General features: G+C 38.5%; 1 pseudogene; it reads right to left on the reverse strand.

Annotated features, from left to right (window-relative positions):
- Positions 1-3,465: 3,465 nt before the first annotated feature.
- On the reverse strand, positions 3,466-4,006 carry LOC102491983 (succinate dehydrogenase cytochrome b560 subunit, mitochondrial-like; annotated as a pseudogene).
- Between the last annotated feature and the right edge of the window lie 16,050 nt (positions 4,007-20,056).

Consider the following 20,056-nt stretch of genomic DNA (forward strand, 5'->3'; position numbering starts at 1 on the left):
TTTCAGATGTACTGGCATAGAATTTTTCAGAATATTCATTTCTATTTTCTGGTTTCTGTAGTTTCTGTAGTGATGGCTTATTATTCATTCCTGATACTGCAAATTTGTCCTTCTGTTTCTTACTTCATTAGTCTTGCCAAGGGCTTATCAATTTTATCTGTCTTTTCTAGGTACGAAGCTTTGGTTTGGTTGATTCTCATTATTATATATTTTCTACTTCATTAATTTTCCTTTTTATTATATTCTTTCCACCTTATTGAAGTTTATTTTGCTATTCTTTTTTTCTGAGTTCTTGCTATAGGTAGCTAGGTCATTGATTTTTATCCCATATTATTTTTTTAAATAAAGTTTCGAACCTATTTTCCTCTCAGTGCATTTTAAATTTAACTCATTCTGAGTTTTTACAAGCTATATAATCATTAACACTCAATTCAAAATATGTTATAATTTTCATTATCAATACTTCTTGGACCCAAAGATTACTTAGAATATTTCTTAGTTTCCAAACATATGGGAATTTTTTTTTAAAGAATTATTTTATTTATTTTAATTTGACCAGAGAGAGATACAGAGAGAGAGAGAGGGAAAGTGAGAAAGCAAGCTACCAGGTCCAGGACTCAAACCACGGTCAGCCATGTGGGAGTGCCCAGCGCCTTAACCACCACGCCACCTGCTGGTCCCACATATGGGAATTATAGAGCCATCCTTTTGTAACTGATATGTAGCTTAATTCTACTGAAGTCAAAAAGCATACTTTAAATTATTTTAATGCTTTAAAATTTGGTTAGATTTGCTTTATGGCCTGGTGTATTTCAATTTTAGTAAAACTTCTCTTTATGCATTTGAAAAGAACATGTATTCCGTTTTTGTCTGCAATGTCCTGTAAATGTGAATTAGGTTAGTTTTGTTAATTGCATTGTTAGGTCTGTGTTCTTACTGTCTTTCCCTCTGTTTATTCTATTTGTTATGAGAAATATGTTTTAAGTTTTTCACATTGTCGTGCATGTTATTTCAAAAACTGTAAGTTTTCACGCCGGGTGCGTGTGCGTGCATGCCCAAGATCCCGAGAGGAGAATGGAGGAGAAGGGATTGCGGCGTGACCATCCCCCCTGGGGGGTGATTTCTCGCTTTCTGTCTCTATGTCTCTCTCTGTCTGTCTGGCGAGCGCACACGCCCTACAGTGAAAATCTCTCAAAAAAAAAAAAAACCCAAAAAAACAAAAAACAAAAAAACTGTAAGTTTTTGCTTCTTATATTTATATATTTTTTTCCTTTGGAGAGATTTTCACTATAGGGCGCGTTTGCTTGCCAGACAGACAGAGAGAGACATAGAGACAGAAAGCGAGAAATCACCCCCCAGGAGGGATGGTCACGCCGCAATCCCTTCTCCTCCATTCTCCTCTCGGGATCTTGGGCATGGGTACACACACGCCCGGTGTGAGTTTTAAGCCACCGGGTCCAGGATGCGAACCGCGGTCGACTATGTGGGAGTCCAGCGACATAGCCATTACGCTAACTGCTGATTCCCATTATATTTTGAAGCTATATAAGTAGATGCATACAAATTTAGAAATTATTATATTTCCTGATGAATAGAACCTCCTGTAATTATCAAGTATCTATTTTTGGTGATGACTTATTTTAATTGTCTGAGGGCACATGTGCTCACCAGAGAGAGAGAGAACCCCCCAATAGATCATGATCATATCATAATCTTTTTTCCTCCATTTCCTCTTGCCCTCAGTATTTTGAGCATGCATGCACATGTTCTCTGTGTGTTTTTCAACCCCTCAGATCCAGGATTCAAACCATGGCTGGCCATGTGGGATCTGGCTTCCAATGCACACCACTTAACCACTGTGCTACATGGCTAGTCCTTTAGCAATGATTTTTATCTTAACACTTATTTTGCCTCATATTCATATAGCTAGATCAACCTTGTTTTGGTTAGTGTTTGAATGATAATGTCTTTTCTATTTTTTATTTTCAATATTTCTATGTTTCTATATTTAAGATGTGAATTTTATTAAGTAGCTATATTTTTATATTTTAATTTTTATTCAGTTTGATAATCTCTGCCTTTTCATAGTCTTTAGCATTTCTATAAATGATACACTTACATGCATTTGAGTTTATATTGTTGACTTTTTTGTATTTGTTCAGACTGTTCCTTCTTACTTTCCTTCTTTTGGATTAGTAAAGTTCATTGTTATTTTTCCATTTTTCTTCTCTATTATTTTGTTAGTTACTTTATTTTTTACTATGCCCTAAATGGTTAGCCTAACAAATAGAACATACAAACTTCACTTATTACACTCTAACATAAATTAGTACTTCATCACGCCACTGGCAATGTTAGGGCCTTAGAACACATGAATTCCGTTTACCCACTCCCACATTTTTTTAAAAGAATTATTTTATTTAACTTTATTTATTTATTTATTCATTCATTTATTTCAATTTGACCAGAGAGGGACACAGTGAGAGAGAGAGAGAAAGTGAAAAAGCAAGCTGCCAGATCCGGGACTTGAACCACGGTCAGCCATGCGGGAATCCAGTGCCTTTAACCACCACGCCACCTGCCGGCCCACACATTTTTTATTCTCTATATATTTTAGAGCATGCAAGATAGTATCAACTTTACAGTAGATATTCCTATACATTCGCACATATATTTGCTCTTCTCATTATTCTTCCTTCTTTCAATGCTTTGAAGGAATCATTTCTGAGGAGCTTCCTTTAGCACTTTTTTTAGTGCAGATTTGCTGGTGATGAATTTTCTTGGGATTTCTTTTTTCTAATTGAGTATTTTAACTCAGTTTCAGAAAAAGATGATACATGAACTCAAATAAGAAAACAAGGCATTAAGGTTTATTTTTCTGGGAATGCAGGATAAAGAAATAGCCATTCATATGTATTTTGTGGTAATTTTCTGGATCTCCCTCTTATGTCAAAAGCTACATACCTTCTCCCCAAAGCACAGCTCCAAAACAAATCCTTGTCTCCCTCTAGCTGGAACAGGCTAATCCCTATCCCCCCCCCCCACCACCACCACCTTTATAGTCATACTGTATGGGTGCTAAAGGCCCTAGGCACTGACCAAGGCAGTGGCACCCAGAGTCTCACTTCCAGTCCCCAAGGCAGAGGCCTCAGAGCTGGCATTTTTTCCACTACCTCAGGAAAGCGCCAAAAGCTGACCCTTAGCACAAATCAAAGCTCAATATGAAGAGAGAATAAAGGTTCCCAGGCCCAGAGTAGGCTGTAAGCTGTGGGCCAGAAAAGGGAGGGTTTTTTTGCAGCCATCCCATCTTTAGAAACAAGGGGAAAACTGGATTCTCTTCTGCCATCGCAGTTCTGCAAGCTACTGACCTCCATGAGGACTGCAAGCATAAAATGGCCTTAACCATCAGGGGAACTTTGCCCTGGCTAAAGATGAACATAACAGGAAGGGGATCAATGCAATAATCTACAGGCAGATGACACTGGAAACTTCAGCTCTTTGCATAGCTGCCAACCCTACAGAGGATAACACAGTAAGAATCAAGACGACCACTCCAGATTGGAACAGCTGGGTAATCTTCAGGTCTTTTCCTAGGTCCCACATCAAGTGTCAAATCCCATTCCAAGAGTGATACATGAGAGGGAAGACAAGTGCAAACTTAGCTTGTGGATCAGTGCTGGCTCCAGATACAAGCACTTCACGAGTTCCAAATAAGACTCAAAGTTCCCAGGAAGCACCAGGGCTGACAAGCCAAAAAAGAGAAACCCCAAAACTCAAGGCCATCAGTGCCATGGTGGCAAATGGACATTGCTATGGGACGAGACCAACTGTAGATAGTGATATAAGGAGATAAAGGATGGTTTGAACATGCATTCTTATTCCAGAACAGTTCCATCTCTTCTTTGGCCATTGTTCCTAAAGGAATAGCATTTCTGATATAGAGTTGAGGACCAAGGCGGGCTTGGAGGCAATGGCTGCCAACATATCTCAGCAAGAGCACAGCCATCTTGGGTTCTGGCATGGACGGAAGTCTGGATCTTTTTGATTTAGCAATCTTTTTGCTTTACCTGCACTTTTTAGAAAACAAAAACAAAAAACAAATAAACAGACAAAAAACCAAAAGAAAAACTTTTTAATTTGAAATAATTTTAAATTTGTGGAAAAATTTAATAATAATATAAGAAATTCTATATACCCTAACCCAAATTTCCCAATTGTTGGTATTTTATTATATTTACTTCTTTCTATATATTTTTTAAATTTTTTAGAGAGAGAGGTTTTTGCCATTGGGGCCATGCACTCTCCAAAGAGACAGAAGTAGAGAAAATGAGAAATCACCCCCCAGGTGGGATGGCCACACTGCATTCCCTTCTGCTCCATTATCCTCTCAGGATTTTGGGCACACATGCATACGCACCTGACGTGTTTCAAGCCACCAGGTCTAAGAGTCAAACAGTGGTCACGCATGTGGGAGTCTAGTGCCTTAACCACCTGCTGGCCCCTGTATTTGTTATTTTGAACCATTCAAGAGTAAACTACAAACAAAAATTCCCAATACTTCTTAATATTTCAATATATATTTTCTAAAAACAAGAACCTTCTCCTACATATTCACACCATAACCACCCAAATCCACAGAATCTGCCAGTTGTCCTAATAATGTCTTTTACATATCCAGATCGTTTACAGTCCAGGATCATGAATTGCATTAGTGTTTCCTAATAATTGGATTCAAGCTATGCATGTTTATCAGGAAAACAATAGAAGTCATCAAGTGTTCTCAGTGCATATCAATTGTCACGTAATGTTGATTTGTCCTATTATTGGTGATATCGAGGTTTGTCATTTGATTGAGATGACGTTCACCAAGTTTATTCACTCTAAGATTAATTGATAACTATTTTATATTTAGTAATGAATAGGTATCTTGTATTTACAAATTGAGAGGTATCTTACAGAGTAATATTTTGAACTATATAAATATCCTATTCTCCATCACTCATTAATTTTAGCATCTGTTGCTGGTTTTGCCTGAATCAATTATTAATATGATGGTTATCAAATGACAGTTCTAAAATTTAAAATTCATTCTGTATTTATTCATTTATTTTAAGGTAGGGCTTTCCCTTCTCTTTTATTTATTTATTTTTATTTATTTGAGTCATTATTTACTATGGATTCTAATTTTATTCAATGGGTTATAATCTATGACTGTACTTATTTATTTTGATGCTCAATTTCTTTTCTTTAATTTGGCCAAACTTGTGTACAGGTGTTTGAAAGACCAGTGGCAGGTGGAAGGAGAGAGTTCTTTCAAGATGACCTTACATACTTTTGACATGTCTTCAAGATTTTTCAGCACTTTCTTATTTTAGGATCCACAAAATGTTCTGGGTTCATCTTGTACTCCAGTTGTTCCAGACCTAGAATCCTCTTTCTTTCCTATGGACTCTGGTTTCTTGTAGTGAAGAATGTTATTGTAGAGATCAAGATCTGGACATAAGATATAATAACTGCCCTAGATGTATCATGACTCTAGGAACTCTTGGTGGGAAGAGCTAGGAAATATACTCATGTACACACCCATGCATTCACATCTATCAGGTTGAGAAAGTCATGACAAATTTTTCTGTTTTTCCATGCAAAAAATGTATCATGACTTTCCTGGCAACCCAGTATATCTATATCTATCTATATCTCTCTATACATATATGAAATCACACTGATATATCCAGTTCCAATCCAATACGCCTTTCCATACTTGAATCTCCTTTTATCTCAAAGTGAGAAATCTGGATTCCATTACCCTCAATATATATTTGCTTATTTACTCAGCTCCCCTGTATGTAACCACATTATCCTATATAGTGTAATGACATGAAATAGAAAAATATGCTTTCTGAGTAGGAGCTATTGTGCTAGGGTGCATATCTGTGTGTGAGAGGCTGAATTTCAGGCCCCACTCACCGATCACTTTTGTGTCATGAACAATATTGATAACTGCAGCAGCCTTGTCACTTCTAGAGTCTTTGCTCTTGACACTTATACCATAATTCTTCTTTTAGTATAATTAAAATTAATGTGTGACACTGATAGAAATGGCACAAATATAAAGCAAGATGGGTCCAATAAACCATTTCACTTTATTTTTGCCAAACTAAAGTGTTGTGTGTGGTTTCTTTAAAGTTAGTTATATTTTTAGGACTAGGGAGCTCAAGGAAAATTTGGATGTGTTACTCTGCTCTGCTAAGCCCTGGTGTTACTGCAGCTGGCACATGGCATGCCTTTGGGCTGAGAAAGTTTAGAAAAGATAAAAGTTATGGGAATATCTTTGAATGATAAAAGTCATAACACCAAGGTTGAGAAGACCTGACTTACAAGGAAAGAGGACAGCTAAATATATTAGTCTGATAATATATAGAAGGAAGTTGAGGGTCCCTGATTGGCTTTTATAAAATTTTAGGGGATTACACAATTTCTTAATATACTCACTTCATAATTTTCTGAAAAGCAGTCAAATAATGAGAAATTATGTATTTTTAATTTGCTATAGAGCTTGTGCAATTGCACCAGAGGGGGAGTGGAGAGAAGAGAGAAAAAGGTGAGAGAAGGTGAGAAAGCTATTATCTTTTCAGTACTCTGGGCATGTACACTCATGTGTCTGGTGTGTTTTTCAAGCTACTGGACCTGGGGCTCAAACTAACCAGTCAGTTATGTGGGATCCAGCTGCCTTAACCATCAAGCCACCCACTGGTCAGCAAAGGAATTTTTAATGGTTTAATTTAAATGTCATTACTTTCATGAAATCTTCTCTAAAGCCTACTACTACATTCCCATATCCCTAGTCCAAAATTATGGCAGAAATTTGGGTGTCAGGTGACATAAACTTGAGCCATAGTGGAGAGTAAAGAAAGACCACCCATAATTTAAGAAGGCATAATGTCAAGACTACTAACAGCTAATATCTATTGGGTGCTTACTTTGTGTTAAACATTGTTCTGCACACCTTCCACGTGTTCACTCATGTTTCCTGACAACTGTACTAAGAGTAAGTTATTATTACTATAATGCCTATTGTATAGATGAAATAATAGGATCAGAGAAGTTGGGTAACTTATCTAGGGACATGTGGTTATTGAGTGATCATATGGTTAGTCTATTAATAGAACCAGGAAGCTTAAAGTTGCGTGCATAAGCAGTATACTATGCTATCCCTGACAAGGAAAGGGGGCATTGAGGTCTGCTAATAGTGGAATTTCTCACTGTCTAGGGGCTAAGTTTGCTTTTAGAGGCTAGCCACATTTCAGTATGGGTGTTTGGGGTCCCAGAGGCAGAGAACAAGAGGGGTTTCCTATGACAGAACCAGGGCTAGATTGAGACACGTGAACACCTTCAAAAAAGAGAATCCCAAGGTATTTGCTCGATATATGTTTAGAACCAGGAAGCTTGACTTTGGAATCACATTCTTGGGGAAACTGATTGTCTAGCAATAAAAATGGTATGCCTCTTTTTATAAGTTTGAAATGAAGGTTTTATGATGTCTACTAAATGTATCATAATACTTTAAGTTATTTGGTATTTTTCAGGAATTGTGATTTTCAGAATCAGATTTTTGGGAGGCTTATTAAAGAGGTTAAATTTTAAATGACAAGAGTTAGCAATCATTTTCAATGAGTGCAACCTCATTCTACACTACTACATTTTAGACTATTAGCTAGCTAGTATCCGAGTTGGAAGCACAATCAGTAGTGGTACTGTACATGCAAAGAACGAAAATATTCACCTTGGATTGGTTAGTGCTTGCTAAGGGTATTTTAAAGTGTCTACTCCAGTTACTACCTGTGTTAGTTTCAGCAGGTCCAATTTATATTTTTTTCCACTGGTTACTTAAGGAAGTCATATGGAAATTTGACAGCATGATCCTATTTTTTTTCTGGTGATGTTTTATCCTCCCCTCTAGATTGATATCTCAAGCAACTAAAGCTTGAATAGGTTATTGCAGGCTATAAGAAGCCTGAACATTAATCTTTTCTAACAGACCTGTGAAAGTTTGAATCCTTTCCTTAGAAATGACTGGTATGCCAGTCAACCTTAGCAGGTAAGGTGAGCAGTGAAGTGAGCCACTCTGTGGAAGTTTGAACTTGTTGATATGTCTGTCCTAAACATTGGAGTCTGTGAGTCTGTGATTTTACTCCAGGACAAGAGGAAAGTGCCTTTGCAATTCCCAAACCTATCAGAATAGTCGGGATGAAGAGATAACCTATATAAGTAGCTCCATCTTCAGGGAAGTCACAATCTATTTGGTAAATATGTGAATGCCATAGGCAAAAAGTAGGGGAAGATATTACCTCCCAAGAAATTAGTCTAGAAATACTGATATTGCCTTGTACATTATAGTTGTTCTTGAGACTCCATCTAGGAACAATGTTTCTTTGATTTTGGTTATCTACAGTGCAAAGCACAAAGCCTGCACAGAGTACTTGCTCAGCAAAAGGTTAAACACTGGAATGAATGAACCACCAGATGGTTCCAAGAATGGCAATGCCTCTCAGCTTTGATATACAGAAGAGTCCCTGTGGAGTCCAGGAAAATGGATATTTTGGGACTGCATGTGTTCTACATAGGCCTGAAGGTGGTCTGCACATTCTTTGTGGCCACATTCCAAAGGGACGACTAGTGAATAACAGAGCCACAGGGCACCCATGGACTGTTGGTGCATCACTAAGATAATAAGATATGGGAGCTTTGATGTCTCATTTTAAAGAAAACCCTTTAAAAATTAGCAAGGAGTGATTTACTCCAGAGGCTACCTTAAGAAATTGCCTTTAATACAGAGTGACTCAGACCTATGGGGACTAAGGTCTTCATCTCAGATTTGATGTTCCACAGATTATTATAAAGAGCTACATTCTTCCAGGTATCATTGCCAAGCAAGGCACATGCAGGGTTATTTGAACTTACTCAATTCTTGTTATAAGCGATGGTTTGAATAGCAGCATTGATTTTGGGAAGTCTTAGTGCAGGTATTTACACTAAAATACTTGACACACTAACAGTTAAGAAAGTGAAAGGTTAAATTAATAAAATCAATACAAGGTAAATAATCCTTCCTCTTAATTGGTCCCAAGTGTTCTCACCTGCTAAATGAGAAGGTTGAATCAGACGATGTCTAAATTTCTTTCCGCATTATTTGCAATATCTATCACTGTATGCCTAATGCCTACTGTATACCAAATACTAGCTTGGAACTGTACCTGTTTCTAGTAGGTAATTCTCAGTATAAAGTGATAATATAGTCATTGCATTCCCAGAATGATGTGCTATTTATTCATTTAACATCTATTGATTGTCCAGTCAACAGACTGGACACCGGGTCTTTTGTCAGACACTGGAGAATAAGGTGCCCAATATCACAAAAATAGGGAGTGGTCAAGAACCAACCTCAAGTATGTTCAACTCTTTCTTTTACATCTCACAAATTTCTTCTAAGATTTTTGTGTCTACATAAAATATATGTGAGATCACTGACTTTTTTCTTAACTCCTACCCCAGTGATTCCCTTGGCTACATATTAGAATCATCCAAGATCCTACCTCAAACTAATTAGCTAAGTATTTCTAAAGGAAAGGGAGGGAGAAATCAATGTTTTACTTTAATAATTCCCCCAGGTGATTCAACTATGTTGGCGGAGTTGAAAAACAAATTCTGTATAGTCTGATTTTATGAAAAATGATTTCCAATTGTGGTAAAATACACATAACATAAAACTTACCACCTTAACCATTTTTAAATATGTTAAATCCACTCCCATTGTTTTGAAACTAATCTCCAGAATCCTTTTTATCTTCCCAGACTCAAGTTCTGTATCCTAAAATGCCTATCTCCCCCCTTTCTTCAGCTCTTGACAACCACCATTATGCTTTCTGTCTTTACAAATTTGCCTATCCTAGGTACTTCATGTGAGTGCAGTCATACAGTATTTATCTTTTTGTGGCTAGCTTAATACACGTAGTGTAATGTCCTCAGATTCACCCATGCTGTAGCATATGTAAGAATTTTCTTTCTTTTTATCTTAGTCTATTTTTACTGCTATAAGAGAATATCTGAAATTGGATAATTTATAATAAACCAAAACTTACTGGTTCACAATTTTGGAAGCTGGGAAACCCAAGATTAAGTAGCCAGCACCTAGCAAGGGCCTTCTTGATATGTCATCCTATGGTGGAGGGTGAAAGGGCCCCAGAGGGCATACAAAGGCCAAACTCACCATTTTATAATGGCACCAATTCTACCCATGAAGGTGGAGCTCTCATGGCCTAATAAAAGTCCCACTTCTTGAAATTGCTACAATGGCAATTAAATTTCAACATGCGTTTTGAAGAGTTTGATCCTACCCGTAGCATTTTTAAAGGCTGAATAATACTCTGTTGTATGTATATATCATATGTTACTGTCTATTCATTCATTGATGGATACTGAATTACTTCCAACTTTGGGCTATTGTGAATACACGTATATTCAAACATCTTGTTGAGCTTCTTCTTTCAATTCTTTTAGTACATACCCAGAAGTAGAATTTCCGGATCATATGGTAATTCTATTTTTAATATTTTTAGTAACTGCCATACTGTTTCCCATAGTGGCTGCACCATTTATATATTCCCATCAACAGTACATAAGCATTCCAATTTCTCCTCATTCTTGCCAACACTTGTTATTTTTGTTTTCCTTTTTTTCTAACAGTGGCCATTCTAATGGGTGTGAGGTTGTAGACTCCAAATTTTAAGTGAATTTGTATTTTTTTTTTTTTTTGTGGAAGTCTATTGTATCTCACAACCTTAGTTATTTGTGAATTTCTAAATGATTTAACTTTCATTTCACATGATTTTTCTTTCCTCTTTTGGAAAATGTCTCAAAATTTAATACTGATTACTCTTCTCAGAACTGTGGGGAGCAGGTTGATGTGGAGGAGGAATTTAACAGAATCTCTGTTTTCAAGTTGCTAATGGTCTAGCTGGAAGCTTGCTTAGAGCCTTGCTGGATTTCTGTTTTGGCTTAAGTCATACCTTGAAAATCATCTCAAATGATATTCCAGGCTCTTCTCTAACCTATCTTCATGTGGTTGTCAAGTTAGTCTTTCTACAGTACATGTCATTCTTGATTTAGCCCTTTTGTGATCTCCTTTAGCTTCTAGAATTGTTGAAATTCTTTAGCTTGACATTCAAGCCTGCAGGTCAGTTAACTAAAATCTTGCCACCTAAAACAATTGCTTCATTTCATTTTAACCTCATCTAATTTTCAAAACATTCTAAGGGAGATAACTTTAAAATTCTCTATAGGAGTGTTAATGACTAGGAGAAACCACTTTAATAGAAGTGTTTTCACATTCAAAGTCAATAACAAGCTGACTGCATACCCCTTTCTCAAATGTAGTACATTTTCTTTGATACAATTTTGTCTTATTGGATCAAGACAATCTTTTCAGTTACCAAAGATCTGTGAGTTTTTTGGATCTTTCTTTTTGTCCTCATATATCAGTTAGGAAGTTAGATCTGAGAAGGGTTGACCCAGAAACGGGTCTCGCTGAGGTGTGGATGTACCTAAGAAGTCATGGATTTGTGAGATCTGCATTGCTCTGAATGCTTTCTTGATGGCAAAGACACCCCACATTCTCCCCTCTATCCAGAGGGAGGAAAAGTGGACAGCAAGAAAGGTGCTTATGTTCTTTGAAAGTGTGTTTTTGAATTTGCCTTAAGATAGATGTGGGTTTGAATCTCAATTCTAATGTTCACTATCCTGTGATCTTGAAATTTTGCCTCATATCTCTTACTTTAGTTGCCATAAAATGGGTACTAATCCCAGGATTCCCCACGCTCATTGTGTGACTATTACAAGGATTGAGGATGCTAAGGCCAGCACCATGACACAGCAGTTAAGCTCTATGCATAGGGAGCTCAATCCCACATAGCCAAACAGTTTTTGAGTTCCAGCCCTAGCAGCTTGAAAAAGATGCCAGGCATATGTGTGTGTGTGTGTGTGTGTGTGTGTGTGTGTCTAAAATCCTGATGGGATGAGGAAATGGAGGAAAAAGCATTGTGTTGTGATCAGATCCAACTGGAGTTTTTTTTTTTTTTTTTCTGTATTTGCAACACATTTCAAATGTATATATGTTGCGGGAATTTTAATACTTCTACTTGTTGTCTAGGGCTGCTATTACAAAGTAACATTGGGGTCCCACAGATGGCATAATGGCTACATCACTGGACTCCCACATAGCCAACTGTAGTTCCAGTCCTGGGCCCAGTGGCTTAAACTCACGCTGACATGTGTGCATGATTGTCCAAGATCCCGAGAGGAGACTAGAGGAGAGGGGATTGAGGCGTGGCCACCCACCCACAGGGTGAGTGGGTGCTTTCAGTCTCTCTGTCTTTCCGGCGAGCACAAGCGACCTATAGCAAAAATCTTCCTAAAAAAAAAAAAAATTAACATTAATCAGTGGCTTAAAACAATATAAATTTATTCTCTCACAGTTCCGGAATCTAGAAATACAAAATCAAGGTGTCAGCAGACCCTCCAAAGCTCAAAGAGAGAATTCCTTTTTGCCTCCTCCTAGCTTCTGGTGGTTACTAGGAATCCTTTATATTCTTTGCCTTGTAGATGCATCATTCCAGTCTCTGCCTCCATCATCACATGGTGTTTTCTCTGTATGCCCGTTTTCTTTTCTTACAAGTACTCTAGCTGCTAGATTAGGGATCACGCTTATCCAATACGATCTCATCTTAACTAATTTCTTCTGTAAGAACCCTATTTTCAAATCAGGTCACTATTGAGGTCCTGGGTGGGCATGAATTTTGGAGGGATTCTAACCCTGTATCCCCCCCTTATTAAATCTGTTGTAAGAACTATAACAGATAAGTTAACAGACCAAGGGCTTAGTGCGGTATAGCCACAGGAAGTGTGCGATAAACAGACGCTATTACTGCAAGAGTTGCATTCTTTCGTCTTCCCTCTTCATGACCCCATCTCCCTGCCTCTACCTCCAACTCCAACGGAGATGGGTTTTGAGGGGCTAGACTCCTTTCCTCAGGTATGAAACGACCAGATAACATTAGTTCTAAAATTCTCGTATTTGGGGAAACTATTTATTTATTTATGTATTAATTTATTTTCAGAAAGACAGAAAGAGAAGCCTGCTGAGAAACAAAGTGCCTCATTAAAGTGACCCAGAAATAGGAAACTGGAGAAAAGTGTTATTTAAGAGTCTGGCTGGCATATACAAAAATATTTCTGGGTCACTAACAACTATACCTACAGATAAATAAATAGGTAACAAACAATTGAGCTGACATCTCCTTTGTGAGGCAGTCAGCAAACTGCAATGAAGGAGGATTTCAAGAAGGGTGAAAAGGGACCATACAGAATATGGGATAGGAGGAGAGCATGGGAGGTGGGTTTGTGGAAAAGCTATGAGAAGGTATCCAGGTTCTAGGCTCAGTTCTGTCTCTGACTCCATGTGTGATTTGGGGCAGGTCTCTCCCCCTCTTTGGATCTCAGTTTCCCATATGTGACATGAGGGGTTCAGCCACAAAAGCTGTAAGATCATATGCCTGTGAGGGGTCTTAGAGAAGAGGATAGACTATGGAGAGCCACAAGAGATTATAAAAAACAAGGGCTTAAGAAAAGTTCTCTTACACCATTTACAAGTTGTATATCCAGCTAGGGATGACGAAAAAGTTCTGGAGATGGATGTTGGTGAAGATTGTAAAGCAATGTGAATATACTTGCTATTATTGAACCGTACACTTACGAATGGTTCAAATGGCAAATATTATGTATGTTTTACCTCAATAAAAAAATAACAGCAATAAAAGTTGTACATTTATGGCATAACACATTGCAATTTATAAACTTCAATATCTTTCACATGTGCTCTTCAGAATAACTCCATGCCATAGTTGCAATAAGTGTCTTCGTAATTTACAGATGGGGAAACTAAGATTCAAAGCAGGGTGCCCTATGCAGTCTCCAGACTACAGATGCAGTGCTGTTTCCAGCACACCACAATGGTTGCCTCTTGGCTCAGCATTGGCTCACTGCAGAAGTGAAAATGTGTCACAAATCACCCAACACGATGCCATGCTCTGTGGGTGCTCTGTGACTAGCACTTGGTGGTGGTGATTCAGACGCTGAGGAGAGGAAGGAGAAACTAATGAACACGAGTGACTCAGCCAACACTTACTTATCCAGCACCAACTACCGCGTACCGGGCACTGGTCTAAGTCAGGCACTAGGCTCAGCAATAACAGTCATTGCCTTCACGTAGTCCTGAGTCTCATGAAAAGGCAGGCACCTTACCAATAAGAACCAAAGTGTAACTGAACAACCACAAATACCCAATATGCTGTGGAGGGGGGTTTCAGGGTACTTTGGGTGGGAAGAGTGGAGAAAGGGTGACTGAAGTAGTCAGGGAAGGCTTCTCAGAGGTAAGTCTGTAGCTGAGACTTGTCAGAGGAATGGGAGTGGAGCTAGGGCTGGCCATGAGGGTGGACCCAAGGGTTACGGGAAAGCTGGGAAAAAAGATCATAACAAAGGTTCTGTTTTACTTCCTTGTTGTAACATTAACTTCCCCAAAACGTACCTTGATAAAAAAGAGAAAATGGTTTCAGGAGCTGTTATTTTTTACCTCCTTGCAGTCGAAACTGGGCTGAATAGAGGAAGTTTAAAGTGAAACGTTTAATGTCATATGCATGAATTAGTTTATTAATTAACTCAAAGTGCATTGAATGTCAAAGGCGATTAATGTAAAAGCAATGGTTCCAGACTCCTCTAGTTCCTTGAATGGACGTCAGGCCTTGAGTTCCACTCACGAGGCATGTCCACTTGTCAGAGATTCAGGAGCTTTGCCCTCTGTCCCTTGTGAGGGTGTGTTGAAAGGGTGTGAGTGGGTTTGTGGGTTGTGGTGGCTAAACCATTCCAGACTGCTATTCTCTTTTCCTTTACTCGTACTCCTACCTGAGCTTCTAACAGCCATGCAGACTGTTCTCGAGCCCCCCTTTTCCTCCTCATCCAAGGCAGAAATCCTGTGTAGACAGATACTCACAAAGGAATCTGATAATTTTCACATTGTGTCCTCTCCATTCTTTTCTTTAACCTCATGGCTGCAGTTTACCTAGTTGTAACATGGGAGATAGTATCTATTTGAAAAGATTAGTTCCTCAAATATTCCAGATTTGGCGTTTTATACTTACAACAATAGGACGCAGAAAATTAAGTGACTCATGCAAAGTCACACAGCTAGTAGCAACAATCAGGAGTGGAGCATGAGCCTTCTGTCACTAAATTCAGTACTCTTCCTCTTAGCAAAGCTTCCTACCCATGTGCCATGGCATATCAAAGGGTCCTCAATATTCAAAATGTGGATGGTCCTAGATGACCAGGTAAAGCCTGGGGCTGCAAGAAAAAAGGTTAAAAACAAAACCAGACAAAACAAAAAACTATAGATGGGCAAATGATGCTCTTGTGTTGCTATCAGGAGGCCTTTGACCATAGGTTCAATTTTTTTTTTCAATATTATTTTGTGCCATGTCATTGTTTGGAAACATAACTCTCTATTCAAATTGGCCTAGGAATGCCACATGCTCTGCATGTTAAATGGCACAGTCAGAGCTCTGTTTCCCTTTGTGCTGGGCAGCTGAAGGTCACATGTCCTTGATCTCAGCCCTAGATCCCTGGAGTCCAGACAAAACAAAAAACTATAGATGGGCAAATGATGCTCTTGTGTTGCTATCAGGAGGCCTTTGACCATAGGTTCAATTTTTTTTTTTCAATATTATTTTGTGCCATGTCATTGTTTGGAAACATAACTCTCTATTCAAATTGGCCTAGGAATGCCACATGCTCTGCATGTTAAATGGCACAGTCAGAGCTCTGTTTCCCTTTGTGCTGGGCAGCTGAAGGTCACATGTCCTTGATCTCAGCCCTAGATCCCTGGAGTCACAGGCCAGCCAAACTGTCCATCCTAGGGTCAGATTCTGACTCACTCTCAAGGAGTTCCTGTCACTTCTTTTATTGCTAGGGCCTGATCTCAACTTTATAAGAAGTCACCACTTAGCTTTCACTGTCTTAGCAAGGATTCCATTACGTGGCATATATTTTAGGCCATGCTTCTTTTAGTTAGAAAACATAGGTGAATGAATTGGTATATTCTCTTCCTCCCCCCACCCCCTTCTCACTGTTAATTCCCCTTAAAAAAAATCAAAGGATAGGAGAACTTTAAGCATTTTGAAAGAGACAGTTAATCAATACACATTATTCTCCGAACATTCTAGGAAATTCAAGGAAATTATAAAGTGCCTCCTAAAGGCCTCTTCAGATATCTGTGTGCCTGCCCTTCAGAGAGAAAGTTTCCTCTTGGCACATAAAGAAGTCAAATTAGACCCAGAAGAGACTATCCTTGCTGGAGCGTGAATGTCAAAGAAACAATCTTCAGTAAAATAGTTTTCTCTCTCAGCATGCTCTGGAGAGAAGAAGAACTTTGGCTCTTGGCGATGCCTATACAAGCGTAGTGAGTTTTGGGGATCACAAGAACTGATATTTGAATGAGGTCTAAATGTCTCGCTAAGTAAGGATTTTCATTTAGTCCATCTTTGGTAAAGAAAATTTTCACTTCAGTATGCCCTGAGCTGGGGAGCTGCAGAAGGAACAGTGGCTAGCCTCTCACAAAACAGGAGGTAAGTATTTTATCAGGGCTCAGCAATCCCTGCTTAAAATCTGTCCCCTTCCTTAGATGTGTGGGACAAACACTGATTATCTCCTCTGCTCACTTCAGAGCAAGGACCTGGTATGCCTCTGGGGACTGGACATTGTCTCCATCCCAGAGAACAGCCCTCGTGGGAGATATTTACAAACACATTCCACTAACCAGCCTTCATAGCATAGAGATTTCAAGAGAATTCACTTAAAGAAAAAGGCAGTCCTTAGGAACTGAAACTTCGAGAGTTTCACAATCATTAATCAAACTAAAATTCACCTTTTCTGTGGGCGAGTCCCATGACCAACTCAGGCTGGGCCAGTAGGCTGGCATCTCTTTTTGTCAGACTAGCCACAGCTGAGCACCCTCCCAGGGCCTGTGAAGTCACATTTCACAAAGCCTCTGTGTTAGAGGCTGGAGGACCCTGGAATATCTCTGTTTACCAGCTCTAGAAATTCTGTGATATCCATTCACACTGAAAGAACTAGCTCAGAGGCTTGACTCATTTGTATCTACAGGACTACACCAGAGCAATCTACTCTGTTGAAATACGTTAGGAGGCAGCACTGTTTACAGTATGGTTCAGATCTCAATTTTTTTTTTCATTTTTCTATCTGTACAACTTCGAGCAAGTCCCTTAATCCCTGTGAGCTCTGGTTTTCTAGCCTATAAAAATAGAAATATTATTTTATTTTATTTTTTTTTGTAAAGAGAAAGATAGCACCTGCAACAGGATCTTTTTTTAATCTATTTTTTCTTTATTATTATAATTATTTATACATTCAACCACTATACATCATTTAGATTTTATTTTATGTTTTTACAATTAAAGTATGAATTTATTTTGGTACAAAGACTTTTTGAAATTCATACATAGTTTTCCCATTGCATGTATTTCTATGAGCTTTTTCTTTTCTGAGGCATTCTTTCTTAATTAATTAAATACATTCATTCCCTGAGCATTGTCACAGCATACAAAATGTGATTTCCCATCCAGAATATACTGCATAGTGGTTTAATCATACCTGTTATCGTCAATAATGTTCCATTTCTAGTTTTATATATATATAAAACCCCTATTTCTGACCCTTTGCCATTTCCCACCTTCCTCCCACACTATCTCTGGTGTCTACAGTTGTTTTCTATTCCTTTTTCCCCCACATTTTATTAATCACAAAATTTCTTAAATAATCTACTTTCAATAGATCCATGTCTAGGTCCAGCCAGTCTGGATCACGGGCAGTGTTTACCCAGCATATTCAGGGAGATCTCTGAAAGTAAATCTAGAACCTTCCCATGAGGGTCAGCCTGGTAAAGTATCATGTTTTACCTCTGTACTACCATCTGCCCCTAGGAATAATATCTTATTTTAAAAATAATATAAATGATATAAATTATGTTCAGTGTTTAGTGCAAATCTTGACATGGAGCAGGCCCTTAAAAAGGACAGATTATCAATCCACATATCCCAGAACAGATAAATGGATTGAAAAAGTATGACACATATACACTACAGAATACTACTCAGTCATAAAACGCTAGACCTTGGGACCAGCAGTTGGCGTAATGGCTATGTCACTGGACTCCCATGTAGCTGACCACGGTTCGAGTCCTGGACCCAGTGGTTTAAACTCCATGCATGCACATATGCGTGCATGCCCAAGATCCTGAGAGAAGAATGGAGAAGAAGGGATTGTGGTGTGGCCATCCTCGCGCCCCCCCCCCCGGGGGGGGGTGATTTCTCTCTTCCTATCTCTCTGTCTCTCTCTGTCTTTCTGGCGAGCACACGTGCCCTATAGCAAAAACCTCTAAGAAAAAAAAATAAATAAAAGCTAGACCTTGCCATCTAATTAAAAGTGGATGAATATGGAAGATTTAATGCTGAGTGAAGCAAGCCAGACTATGAAAGAGAAACACTGTATGTCTCCACTTTGTATGTCTGTACTCTATGACAGAAACTGAGATGGAAAGCTATAAAGGTATGGAGAGCAACTGTAGATAGTAGAGATAGTGTAGATGGTGGGTGGACAATGGGGGAAGGTAAAAAGGAGGGAATCAAGGTTAAAAAAAGGAAGCAAAACATTTAACGAACACAAAATGGAAAATTATCTGGTGATGATAATGTAATATTAATATCTTTGACTGGACTAATATACAGTGTATTCATGCTAGGAAATTCATTTTGTATGCTATAAAAATGTGCGGTGTTTAAATGTAAAAAAAAAAAAAAAAAAAAAAAAAAAAGAAAGAAGAGAAAAATTTAAAAACAAGTTACCAATATGCCAGCAACATAACAGATGCAAGTGGAAGCTTCTTTTCTGTATGGCCACTCACTTAGGACAAGGCCCTCCATCTTGGGTTTATGCCAATTAGAGGACCACCTTGGGGAGTTTCTTAATGAAGTTGGATCCAAGAGAACTAGAGTTGAGTACAGGGCCTTTCTGTTACCCTTAGGAGGTTTCTGTCAGACTTCATGAGTGCTGAAAATCAGGTACCTTCTACTATGGCTGTGCTGGATTCTGTGAGAAACTTCATTGTATTTAGACATTCCTTAGTATTCCTCATCTTGGCCTGACCACCTTTTGGTTGGTGCGTGGACCCCCTCTAAGTCCTTTATTAAACCATTGACCAGACTAGACTAAATATGCTCCCAAATTAAAGACAGCTCTCATCTCTTGATGGGTTCAAGAATTCTTCACACAGCTTCTTAAAGCAACTAAAATGTACCAGACATTCATATAAATGTGGAGGATATGGTGATAAGTTAAAGAAACTTAATGTCCACCCTCATAGGGTTTACATCCCAGTAGGGAGACAGACAATAATCAAGAATAGAATAGGATAAAATTGATATAATAAAATACAAATTTTATTTATAATTTACAGTATAAATGAGTGCTATGAAAAAAAGAGAAAAAAAGCAAGGGGGAAAAAAGACCTTTCTGAGGAATCGATGTTTGAGCAGAATCTTGAATTAAATGAACACTTTGGATCTCTGGGGGTAAAGATGTTCTACACAAGGGGCATGAAAAGCACAAATTTCTTGGGGCAGGAGGAGGAGGATTGATGGGTTAGAGAATCAGAGCACCTGGAGTGAAGCAAGGAGATGGAAGAAATGATGGTGAGAGGCAGGAGAAAGCCAGGCCAGCTGAGGCCTTGGAGATAGATCATGGTAAAGACGTGGCAGTTTATTCTGCTGGAGACGGGAAACCGCTGGAGGTCTTTGTGATATGTCTAACTCTTGTCTTTACAGATCACTCTGATTGTTAGAGGGAGAATAGACTCTGAAGGAGTATAAGTAGGGAA

The sequence above is a fragment of the Tupaia chinensis genome, unplaced genomic scaffold, assembly GCF_000334495.1.
Source record: "Tupaia chinensis unplaced genomic scaffold, TupChi_1.0 Scaffold143795_1, whole genome shotgun sequence".
Taxonomy (NCBI): Eukaryota; Metazoa; Chordata; class Mammalia; order Scandentia; family Tupaiidae; genus Tupaia; species Tupaia belangeri.